This window comes from Rhinopithecus roxellana, chromosome 9 (genome assembly GCF_007565055.1).
Source record: "Rhinopithecus roxellana isolate Shanxi Qingling chromosome 9, ASM756505v1, whole genome shotgun sequence".
Classification (NCBI taxonomy): domain Eukaryota; kingdom Metazoa; phylum Chordata; class Mammalia; order Primates; family Cercopithecidae; genus Rhinopithecus; species Rhinopithecus roxellana.
In genome coordinates this window covers 65,325,262-65,338,048 of record NC_044557.1, presented here as the reverse complement: position 1 = coordinate 65,338,048, position 12,787 = coordinate 65,325,262, and the positions used below count along the sequence as shown (strand labels likewise).

General features: G+C 41.8%; 1 pseudogene across 1 annotated transcript; it reads right to left on the bottom strand.

The window, feature by feature from the left end:
- Positions 1 to 11,145: 11,145 nt before the first annotated feature.
- Positions 11,146 to 11,985, bottom strand: LOC104670831 (annotated as a pseudogene). Its single transcript, XR_749194.2, has one exon. The product of XR_749194.2 is annotated as a nascent polypeptide-associated complex subunit alpha pseudogene (transcript).
- Positions 11,986 to 12,787: the final 802 nt, after the last annotated feature.

Below are 12,787 nucleotides of genomic sequence, written 5' to 3'. Positions count from 1 at the left end.
TTACAAAACACTCATCTAAAGTACAAAGAGGCTGAGTGCGGTGGCTTACGCTTGTAATCCCAGCACTTTGGGAGGCAGAGGCGAGTGGATCACCTGAGGTCGGGAGTTCAAGACCAGCCTGACTAACATGGTGAAAACCCATCTCTACTAAAAATATACAAATATAAAAATTAGCTGGGTGTGGTGTAGGGCACGTGTAATTCCAACTACTCGGGAGGCTGAGGCAGGAGAAGCACTTGAACCCGGGAAGCAGAGGTTGCAGTGAGCCAAGACCGTGCTGTTGCACTCCAGCCTAGGCAACAAGAGTGAAACTCTGTCTCAAATAAAATAAAATAATTAAATAAAATAAAGTGCAAACATATAGAAACAAATGGAAAAAGAAAGCTACAGTAGTTATATTTATCATGAAAAGTAGATTTTTTAAGGCAAAAGTGTTACTACAGATAAAGAGAGATAATTCATAATGACAAAAATGTGCAGTTTGCTGCAAAGATTTTGCACTTCTAAGATTCTATGTCTTTAATAACAAAGGTGAAAATACACAGCGCAAAATTTAACAGAACTACAAAATAAAACTGTTTTTCAAAGTATCTGTGGTGAAGGAACATTTAAAATTTTCTAATATGCTGCAGATTAATACTCCTATAAAATTACAATAAAAATTGATTAATAGAGAAAATGAAAACCACACAAAATACAGATTCACTAATCATAATGCATAGATGTCACAGCAATGTCAAATTGCTAATAAAGTTGCTAAATAGTTGTTTCAATTTACAATGTGTTCTAAGAACACACTAACTTATGTGCTCTTGGACAGGTGACAGTTTGGAGACTACCACTGGCCAGCAGAACACATTTTGAATAGCACTGAAACAGAAAAAGCCACAGCTGTAGTAAGAGACTTTCCACATTTCTTACAGAAGAAGCACCTACTTAATAAGTTTAATCCAATTGACATATGTGAATGTTGCACCCAAGATATGTGTCATGTGTACTTAAAAAGGGTATCTAGGCCGCGCACGGTGGCTAACACCTGTAATCCCAGCACTTTGGGAGGCCGAGGCAGGTAGATCACGAGGTCAGGAGATCGAGACCATCCTGGCTAACACGGTGAAACGTTGTCTCTACTAAAAACACAAAAACAAAATTCGCCGGGCATAGTGGTAGGCGCCTGTAGACCCAGCTACTCAGGAGGCTGAGGCAGGAGAATGGCATGAACCCAGGAGGCGAAGCTTGCAGTGAGCGGAGATCAGGCCACTGCACTGCAGCCTGGATGACAGAGTAAGACTCCATCTCAAAAAAAAAAAAAAGGTATCTATCTGCCAATTCCATCTTGCAGCATATAGACAATTTTTGTTTATGTGTCATGTGTACTTTTCACATGTCACATAAACAAAAATTGTCTATACGGTATAAGATGGAAATCGTACCAAATATGTTCTCTGGAGTGGAAGTAGGCTAGAAATCAATTTTTTTTCAAAAGAAAGATTAGCTGGAAATCCTCTCTGTATTTGGACATTTAAAAGTACACATTAAATAATCTATGGGTTAAAGAAGAAATCACAATGGAAAAGTCATGCATACCAAAACTTCTAAGATCCAGCTTAAGCTATGCTTAGAGAGCAACACATACCCTTAAGTGCACATATTAAAAAAGAAGATGAGTTGGATATCAGTACTCTCAGCATTCATCTCAAGAAATTGGTGAGGTACAGTCAATGAAACCTAGATAAAGTGTAAGAAAAGACATGTTAAAGAGCAGGGCCAAAAGAGGTTAAATATAAAATAAAAATTATAAGAAACCACAATAGTACTTAAAGAAAATAGGAGGTTTTTAAAATAGTTGGGGTGCAAATAGCCCTTCTAAATATGGCATCAAAGACAGAAACTATGAAGGGAAAAAGATAATGCAATTAGACTATTTACTTAAAAAAAAATCTATGTGGAAATCACTACAGACAATACTAAAAGACAAATGACCACACAGGCAAAATATTTGCAAATTATATGACAAGAAGTCTGTATCATTTCAATGCAAAGAGCATATGCAAAATCAATACATAAAAGGAAAACATTGCAATAGAAAAAAATAGCCACAAGACATGTACTGGCACTTGCAAAAAACAAGATACATAAATGGTTCATGAACATATTAAAATACCTAATCTCACTAATAATCCAAGAAATAGAGTAATGTCTAATCTCACTGACAACAAAGAGTTTTCAAATACGAGCTTTTATTTTCAACCATGATTATACTTAACAATAAAACCAAAAGCAGCTGGCATGGTGGCTCACACCTGTAATCCCTGCACTTTGGGAAGCTGAGGCAGGTGGATTGCTTGAGCTCAGGATTTCAAGACCAGTCTGGGCAACATAGTGAGACCCCATCTCTAAAAAAAAAAAAAAAAAAAAAATTAAAAATTAGCCAGGCAGGGTGGCACATGCCTGTAGTCCCAGCTACTCAGGAGGTTGAGGTGGGAGGATTGCCTGAGTCTGGGAAGCTGAGATTGCAGTGAGCTGAGATGACATCACTGCACTCCAGCCTGGGCAACAAAGTGAGACCTTGTCTCAAAACAACAACAACAAACCCCAAAAGCAATAATAATAATCAGTGGTGAATGGTGAGTATGCAGGAGTTATGTGTGAGGTATAGAATGAGGTATAAAAAAGGGGCTATTTTTCCAGAGAGAAATTTAACAATATGTATCAAAAGACTTAAACGGAAACCACTCAACTCAGGAAATTCATTTCTTAGAATTTGGCCTTAAGAAATAATCATGGACACAGGCAAAGATGTTTTTACAGGTATGTATATTATCACACTGTTTATAATAGTAAAAAAAAAAGTGAACTATATAAATATCCAAAATTAGAGAAGGTTAAAAAACATTTCATACCCACATAAACAGAGTAGAGGAACACAACTTATTTATTAAAAATGGTAACATGAGAGAATATTCAGCAAAATGAAAAGTGATGCATGAAATACTGGTAAGGGAATAAAGTAGATTGTGAAATATCGTATGTTATAAAACATTTAAAGCAAACCCGTGTTGCTTAAATTAAAAAAAGGAAAGAAAAAGAAGAAAGAAAGAAAGAAAGAAAGAGAGAGAGAGAAAGAAAGAGAAAGAAAGAAAGAAAGAAAGAAAGAAAGAAAGAAAGAAAGAAAGAAAGAAAGAAAGAAAGAAAGAAAGAAAGAAAGAAAGAAAGAAAGAAAGAAAGAAAGAAAGAAAGAAAGAAAGAAAAGAGGCAGGCTTTCACTATGTTGGCCAGGCTGATCTCAAACTCCTAAGCTCAAGTTATCCACCCACCTTGGCCTCCCAAAGTGCTGGGATTACACGTGTGAGCCACCCTGCTGCCCAATATATGTTACTTTTCATCAGAAAAATGGTGCTTAAAAAAAAATTTCTGGTTTTGAAATTTTTACCTTTGCTTTCAAATTTCAGATGAAATGCAGAGGAAGCATATGTACAATTCATTGCTTACTTACCTGGCCCTTGTTCTGCAGAGTTCACTTGGTCATACAGTAAACTTGTTTTCACACTAATATTTGACATAGACATTGAAAGAAAACACTGAACTTGTTTTTAACACATTTGGAGCAGCAGCTTTTTTATTCTAATTTTTTTAGCTTATCGAGATAAGTGGTTTTCTATAGGATATTGAACATCATTTCCAAGGCACGAAATTTCTCATAAAGGTAATCTATTCACTCATGCAATGAATATTTATTAGGCATATTTCTGTGTTTGGCCCTGTGCCAAAGACTGAGAATACAATGATGGACTAGATCAGCCACCACTGCCCTTGTGGGGTTCAAGGTCCAGGGTCTCTCCTATCAGATGCGTCACACTTGACGATCCATCACTCAGGCCACAGTGTGGGCAATTTTCAAATGCAGACCACTCCGCCCAAATTCCTGAGCCCTTCAGCGCACACTGAGTGCACCAGAAGCAAATGTATTAGCAGGAGTGTGCAAGCAGTCCTTCAGAAATGAGGAAGTCACTCTCTTCCTGAAAAGTAAAATATCAGCTTTTCTCAACTATTTCTGGAACTAAATTTTAAAAATTTGAGTCTTGTCTTGAAACAGCTAAGAAAAGTAAATAAATGAAGCTGCCAACAATCTCTCACCCTCAAGGATGTGAGGAAAGAGTGTATTTATGAAAGGCAACCAGAAGGACTGTGCTTACTGGCTGATAGACAACGCAAATAGGAATTCATTTCCCAACAATGACTCAGCAGAATCACAGATATAATGTAGGCCCAGGATTGAACAAGGAGAGTCATCACAGGTCATAACACAGCATGAAAGTAATGAATATTTGTACACCCAGTTTTCTCTCAATTTGTTTCCTGCTCAGAAAGCTCAAATGCCAATCTGTCCAAAGCCAGATGTTGTGGTAAAGCCAAGTTCAGGTGAAGCTGGATCAGCAGGTCTTGGTGGAATTGCATAGATATGCAGCAACTCAGGCTGTCACAGATGTGCAGATGGTCTGCCAGGCCTGGGAGTAAGAGGTTTGGTCCCGATGAGATGGGGATTGCTTTGTTTATCTATTGCTGTGTTTAAAAAACAAACAAACCCACAAAACTTAGTGGCTTAAAACAAATACAGACATACAAAATGTCTTAATTTTTCATGAGTCTGAGGGCTGAACCGACTCCACTGGACAGCCTTCCTGCTTCATGTGCTGCCGTATGCATGCAGTCATATGGCTGCCTTCATCTGGGAGCTTGGCTCGGGCTGACAGTCCAAGATGGCATCTCATCCTTCAGTGTCTCTCTCCATGCAGCCTATTAATACTCAAGAAACCACCTGAGCAATATTACAATACGGCAGATGACTTCAATGCATAGGCACCAATGGGGTCCCTGCTTGCATCCTACTTGCTAATGTTTCTTTGGCCAAAGCAAAGAAACATTCACATCGCCCATTCCAGAGTCAATGCAGGAAGCGCTACACAGGTTATGACTCTTTTGGACTGTGGTTTATTGGGGCCCTCAATCTAACTGTCTACCACAGGGACCAAGACCAGAAAACGGGTGAGTTGAGGATGTGAAAGTGGAATATAGTGCGGGGATGTGGTGGGGCAGAGGCCACAATAGGAACATGGTCACCAAACAAGACAATAGCATAATTGGAGTTAGGAGTGGGGACACGGAGATCAAGGTGAAGAGATATACAGAGGAACTGTGGCTGGTCAAACAGTCTACAGCATGGGCAGAAAAGCAGAGTAAAACCCAAGAAACCAGGTAGGAGCTGGCAAGGCAGAAACTAAGCAAGGATGGGGGGAAAAAGCTGACTTCTCGTAGAGAGAAACATTGGGAAGAAAACACAAATCCCTGGTGTCATTTTTGTTTTTAAATGAGGGAGCTTAGATTTTCCAATGAGCCCCTACAATATACTCTTTCTAGTTTAGGAGGGATGATGGCCTTGGGTGGTCGGGGCTCCCTGGAGCCCTCCCTGGGCACTGCTGCTCCTGGTTCCCATCTTTCCTGGTTCTCCAGCCCCTCCATTCTCTGTCCCAAACATTGGCTCAAGTATTCCAACTTTGAAGATATGTTTTTAATGTGGTTTTATATATGTTTTAAATATTTGTAAAAAGTGGAATATCAATAATTTAACCAGTAGACTTACATTGTAAGAGGGGAGGAGTCTTTCCATGGTTTACAAACTCTCATGTGATTCTCTGACCTCATCTTCCACCCCCCAACCCCCACCCTCCACCCGTAGTCTCTGTAGTTGCACTGGCCAATTGTTCTACAATAGGGCCTTTTGCCTGCCATATAGCCCCTGTCTGGGAACCTCTTCCCCGACATACATACACGGCTCCCCCATTTTTTTCATATCTTTGCTAATGTGTAATCTCACTGATCATTTCCCTAGCCATTTTCCTGACATCATTTACCCTTTCTCCACACATCACTATTCTTTTTCTGTCCTGTATTTTTCTAGAGAGCCCTCACACCATGTCAAAATATATGTATTTATTTGTTTGTTGTTGTTGCTTGTCTGATTTATTTTGCATCTTTCCATAATCCCAGGATGATTCTAACATGCAGTCAAGTTCACAAGGAGCAGGTTTAGGGCGCAGGCTTCAGTTACTCAGAACTCTATTCTAGTCCTGCCTTGCAGCTGAGAGGACCCATGATCTTGGTCAGTTCCTTAACTTCTGAAAACCTCAGCTGTAAAATGCAAGTCATGAAAGTTTTTCTTATCTCTTAGGTTCTTGCGAAGATTACATGAGACTTGTAAGCATGGAGCTCAAGCTCATGGTGCCCGGCACGTGGTAAGTGCTGAGTGACCAAAAGGTTTTTGTGGGAGGGGATTTGGGTCTCCCATTCTGTGATGGTTGTGTCAACCCTTCTTGAGAATAGCATGTGGGGTTAAGCACACCTGGCTGCAGTGACTGTCTTCTTTTCTGTCAGCAGAGATCGTTAGTGTTGCTTAGCAAAGCACCTGCTTGTCCTTTTAGAGCCCAGTCTCCTGGTGTCAGTAAATTCATAATTGTTCATTAGATCACATCGATTTCTTAGAGCAAAGTAAAGAAGATTGAAATCATAGTTGCCAAAGGTTTTTGGCTAGGTAACAGCCACAGCAGAAAATGGATGCTATGAATTTCCTTTTGATACACATTAATTATATTTGAGTTTCTCATTTGAAAATCATTTGAAAGAAGTATGTCAAAGCTTTTCTGGCTGGGTGTGGTGGCTCATGCCTGTAATCTCAGCAATTTGGGAGGCTGAGGCTGGTGGATCACCTAAGGTCAGGAGTTCGAGACCAGCCTGGCCAACATGGAAAAACCCCATCTCTACTAAAAATACAAAAAAAAAAAATTAGCCAGGCATGGTGGCAGGCACCTGTAATTTCAGCTACTAGGGAGGCTGAGGCAGGAGAATCACTTGAACCCAGGAGGCAGAGGTTGCAGTGAGCCGAGATTGTGCCACTGTACTCCAGCCTGGACAACTGAGACTCTGCTCCCAAGGAAAAAAAAAAAAAAAAAAAAAAAAACCTTTTATTTTTAAAACTGTCCTTCTAACAGAGACAGCATCACAGCAAATCACCCAAGACTATGGTACTAGGCACCTCACTTCCTCAGGACCTTCAGGTTTGTCCAAGAAGCATTTCTAGGATCTCATGATGGTGCCAGCTATTTTGTTTATTTCAGAACCTCTTCTCACGAAGCTTTATATTAAAGTGAATTCTCAGTAGAAACAGTTTCTCTCTAGCTTATCCTTCCTGGAAAGATCTGATAGGAGTAAAAGAGAAAACATTTTTGTTTTTTGTTTTCTTTTTTTTTTTTTGAGGAGGAGTCTCGCTCTGTCGCCCAGACTGGAGTGCAGTGGCCGGATCTCAGCTCACTGCAAGCTCCGCCTCCCGGGTTTACGCCATTCTCCTGCCTCAGCCTCCCGAGTAGCTGGGACTACAGGCGCCCACCACCTCGCCCGGCTAGTTTTTGTATTTTTAGTAGAGACGGGGTTTCACCGTGTTAGCCAGGATGGTCTCGATCTCCTGACCTCGTGATCCGCCCGTCTTGGCCTCCCAAAGTGCTGGGATTACAGGCTTGAGCCACCGCGCCCGGCCGAGAAAGCATTTTTAAAAACGGTTTATTCATTACTAATTTAAAACATGAAAGTATTTATGGAGCTCTGCTGACATGGAGGAGCCCAGGCTGGCCTTCATGGAGTTTACATTCTATCAGAGCGACCTATCAGATTTGCATGCAGCGAAGTGCAGTAAAGTTTGCTAAGTGCTACTGTAACAGTATAAACAAAGCAGTCAGGAAGACTGATGACTTGCAGCTGGATATGGAGCAAGCGTTCTCAACAGCTTTACAGAAGAGAGATTTTACCAGACCCAGGAGAGAGAGAGGCTCATTCAAGTGACAGGATCAGCAAAGGCAGAGCCACAGGGCTAGGACAACAGGCTGCCCATTTGAAGGAGATAAGAACAGCAGCCTGGCGTGGCTCTCCCAGGGCCCCAGGAGGAGTCACCAGAGATGGTGCTAGAGAGGCTGATGAGAACAGGTTTGAAGAGCTGGAGAGTCTACTTAGAAATTTGAAATTCATTCTTCAGGCAATCAGGAGCCATTGAAATGTTTTGAGCAAAACCAAGTCATGACTAGATCTGTGTTTAAGAAAGATCACTCTGAGACAGGTCCCCAGTCCTTGACCAGGGAGCACAGTTGACAATGTGGTTAGATATTTTAGGGGTGATGGTGAATTTCCAGGATAGCAGTTGTGAGAATCTGTTAAATAAATAAATAAATAAATAAATAAATAAATAAATAAATAAAGACGAGGTAAGAAATATGGTTGTCTGCTTTGCTCTGAACTTGGCCTTTGCTCATTTATCTGCTGAGATTTGATCAGACCCATTCTAGCCTCTTTTTTGCTCTGCCACCACCAAGGGCAGTGGTCCTGGCCCTAGGCACTCAGCTCCCCTTCTCCATGAGCTCCCTGCTCTAGATACTGAGGCTCAACACAGCAAGTCAAGTCAGTTGTGTTGAGTGAATGTCATACACGAGAAATCGTGTTGTGGATGCTGTGATGCACTGCCCAGATGCCCATCCATGACTGAAGGACTCACCAGCCTCGCTGCTGAGGGTGCTGCTGGCCCATGACCCTCAGCTGTCAGTCTAACTTCACAAGCAGACAGTTCAGAAGAGTTATCCCATCTTCAGAATTCTAAGTCAAGTCAAATGAGACTTTCTTTGAGATTGTACTGCAGTGCGACTTCTTCCTCTGCCCAATCCTGCTTCCTCCCCTTCTCTTCTTCCACAGCACTGACCCCAGAAATATTCGTTATAAACCTCCTGTATGTGAACCTTCATCCCATGGTGTGCTTCCTAGGAACCCCCCTGAAACAGATAGAAAGAAACAAGAATCAAGGATTAGAAGAGAGTGTGAGTCCATCACACGATGACTGTGTTGTCTGGGATGAGCCTCAGTGCTCCCCTCGAGGGCTGGGGCCAGGACTCAATGAGGCTTTCAATGATTTTTGATTCAGATAATGGATGGAACTTTCTCTGTAAATGTTTCAAAAGCCCATGCAATTCTCAGTTATCATTATTTATAGTTGTAAAGCAGAACAAAGATAACCTCAATGGAGAACTGAAAGATGAGACTGGATTCAAAGTTGGAGACCCTGGAGCAGGGAGGGAAGTGGAGAGATGTCACAATTGCTCAGAGAGGACATAATGAAGATGAGAAGGAGACTAATACTCAGAAATGGGCCATCAACAGTGTGCAAGGCTTCAGAAATGTCAAGTGGGTTAAGCAATTATGGAAAGTGTCAGATTTAAGAGCAATGCTCACACTCAATTTTCTAGGAATGTTTGGTTGGTCATCAGTAGCCTATTTGGAGAAGCATGGGGCAGGAACGTATCTGTCTCCTTTTCTACTATGGACCCTATGCCTAAGAAGCTGCTGGTACCCAGGGAGCACCTAGCAACTATTTATTATTGTTGAATAATTCTTAGGTGTTTGAAAGCAAAGTGCATAGTTTATTGCCACTAATGAAGACAATTATTGAAGCAGTATGTTGGAAAGTTTGTCTGCTACTGACCTCTGCCACACACCTGTGAAAACACTCATCTACCTATCCATGTTCTATCCAGCCTGGTTGCTGACTACAAACAGAATTACTTCCCTAGTATTTTGGAAGTTGTTTTTCCTATACACACGACCTAGAAGGAAATCTCTAAGCCTATCCCTAGACTTCTTTTTTTTCTTTTGTATTTTTTTTTTTTTTTTATAGAGTCAGGGTTTCACCATGCTAGCCAGGCTGCAGGCTGGTCTCAAACTCTTGACCTTGTGATCCACTCACCTCAGCCTCCCAAAGTGTTGGGATTACAGGCATGAGCCACTGTGCCCAGCCCTCCCCTACTTCTTTAAGGCCTCTATACCTCTTTGAACATTATCATTCCTGAAAGAGTATGCAAATGAACCACTAATAAGATGGCATGCTTCTGAATTTAATCAGGAAAGGGTAAACTCATGTTATAGAATTAAAGATCTAAACACATATTTTGAGGGATATACTAATAGGACATTGAAGGCAGAGGAATTGTTTCCAAATAAAACAGCCTCCTTTGAAGTGAGAGTTCATCAAAGCAAGTTCTTCCTACCTTTAGGAATGTAGGCTTCTTATAAATTTACATGGTCACTTGGATGAGTGATCAGGGCATAATTTCCCCTTCCAATTTTGACCTATTTGGGTTGATGTTTAGTGCATCACCACACAATGATCTGTCTACCTCCCCACCAGACTATGAATTTTTTTAGGGTAGGGACTTTTTCTTTTATCTCTGATTCCCTAGCACATTGCAAATAACCTATTGCTTGGGAGACACTAAAAGGATACTGAAGGAAGGGAGAAGAGCAAAAAGAGGGAGGGGAGGAGAATGGAATGGAGTCCACTTAGACTCACGGCGCTCATTCAGAGTTGTCAAAACACTCAATTCCTGTTGGCCTTGAGGGAGCTTCCTGACTCCCAGAGCACTGCGGGATAGTGAGAAGTAGGTAAAATTTGAAATCAGGAAACTTGTGTTTGTGTCCTAGTTATGCCATTTCATGCATGTATGTCCTCCGATGAGGCATTTAATCTCCAAGCCTCAATATCATCTTCTGTAGATTGAGAATTATTATGTCTACCTTAAAGAGATCCTGAGTGATTAAGTGAAATAAAATATGTGAAAGCATTCAGCAACTTTTTTTTTTTTTTTTTTTTTTTTTGAGATAGAGTCTCACTTTGTCACCCAGGCTGGAGTGCAGTGGTGCAATCTCAGCTCACTGCAACCTCCGCCTCCCAGGTTCAAGTGATTCTCCTCCCTCAGCCTCCTGAGTAGCGGGGTTGTAGGTGCACAGCACTACACCCAGCTAATTTTTGTATTTTTAGTAGAGACAGGGTTTCACCATGTAGGCCAGGCTGGTCTCGAACTCATGACCTCAGGTGATCTGCCTGCCTCGGCTTCCCAAAGTGCTGAGATTCAGGCATGAGCCACTGTGCCCAGCAAGCATTCAGCAATTTTTTAAATGCCATTTAATTGTTACCTACCATTATTATTACCCTGAAATCAGAGCCATCTTCCACTGAACTCCCTTTTCTGTTTAATTTGGCAAAATACTGTCTTTTATTTTTTCATCCAACAAGAAGCCACAACTTTATCTATGATAGAAACAGTACAAATTTCAAACCAAGCTCCAGTTACTCCTTTGAGACACCAAAAAGAGTTGCTTTCAGATGGTTACATTGTTAATTCCATAATAGCATTTACAATATCATTACTGTTCTTCAGGGCTCGGACTGCCTTTGCTCTGGACACATTTGCTTGTGACATGACCAATTCTACGTCCTTAATTTCCACACCTGTTTCATCGACCTTCCTCTTCACTCTCCTCTTGTACAGTTGGAGTCTGTGTGTTTTCCTGAATGTTTGAGATAGCTTCACCTTGAACTTTGAATTTCTCAGCAGCTGCTAGTTGTGCTTGCTGAGATAAATCTTTGATCTTGGCTTCCCCAAAAACTATGCAGGTATCCGAAGAAGGGTTCTTGTAGACATCTGGCTTTGTGATGACAAAGAAGATATTCTTAGATTTTCGGATAGTGACTCTAGTAACTCCTGTAACCTGTCGAAGACCCAGTTCGAACATAGCCTCCCGTGCCTTCTTTTCACTCCGCCTCTGTTTTGCTTTACTGACTGGTTCTTCATCAATTTCAGCTGCTACCGCCAGCTGGGCTTGTTGTGTGGTTACCTGGGTGGAATCCTGTTCTTCAAGCTCTAGTACTGACTCATCACTGTCAGATTCTGTTCCAGACCCTGTCTCAGCCCGGGGCTGCGGCAACTCCTGCTCTATACCAGGGACGGTTTCTGTGGCTTCGCCGGGCATTTTGTGGAGGGAACAGGGAATCAAGATGGCGGCAGAAAGAGAACGAGCAAGAGCGAGTCCGGCGCCTGGTGCGGAAGGAAGCCTGGCGCCCAAAATACTGTTTTTTGATAGAGTATTTTAAAGAAGGGGGGAAAAGTCTGATTTTAAATTCATTTTCTCTTCTTGTTCTCAGGATTTTGGTAAAGCGTATTGGATGGTTATTTTTTTAAAAATGACAGCAACAGTGTTTCCAGTCAAAGGTTTGCTACTGGCCTCCAGTTAAATCAGAACCACTTGAGAACTTCATAAAATACAGATTCCCAAGTCCCAATTCCGAGGACCTCAATTCAATTGTCCTTGAGTGGGGATGGGGAAACCTGTAGCTTAAAAAGCTGCCCAGCTGAGTCTGATGAGAAACCAGGCTAGGAAACCTGGATAGGCTCCTTTTTCCATTTAAAACTGTCAGCCCCTGTAATCCCAGCACCTTGGGAGGCCGAGGTGGGCAGATCACTTGACATCAGGAGTTCGAGACCAGCCTGGCCAACAAACATGGTGAAACCTCGACTCTACTAAATATACAAAAAAAATAGCCAGGCGTGGTGGCACATGCCTGTAATCCCAGCTACTCAAGAGGCTGAGGCAGGGGAATCACTTGAACCTGGGAAGCCGGGTTGCAGTGAGCTGAGATCATGCCACTGCACTCCAGCCTGGGCTACAGAGTGAGACTCTGTCACAAAAACAAACAAAAGCTGTCAGAAAAACTCCAAGTTCAGGCAAGAGAGTTTATGAATATGCCCTTTCTACCTGGCTAATTGTCAGCTGAATAAACCGTCACATGCTATGAGGGTTCATGGCATTCAGACTTGTTGTTGGAAACTAGCAATGTTATAGAAATGCCAGCTTCAGCCTGAGC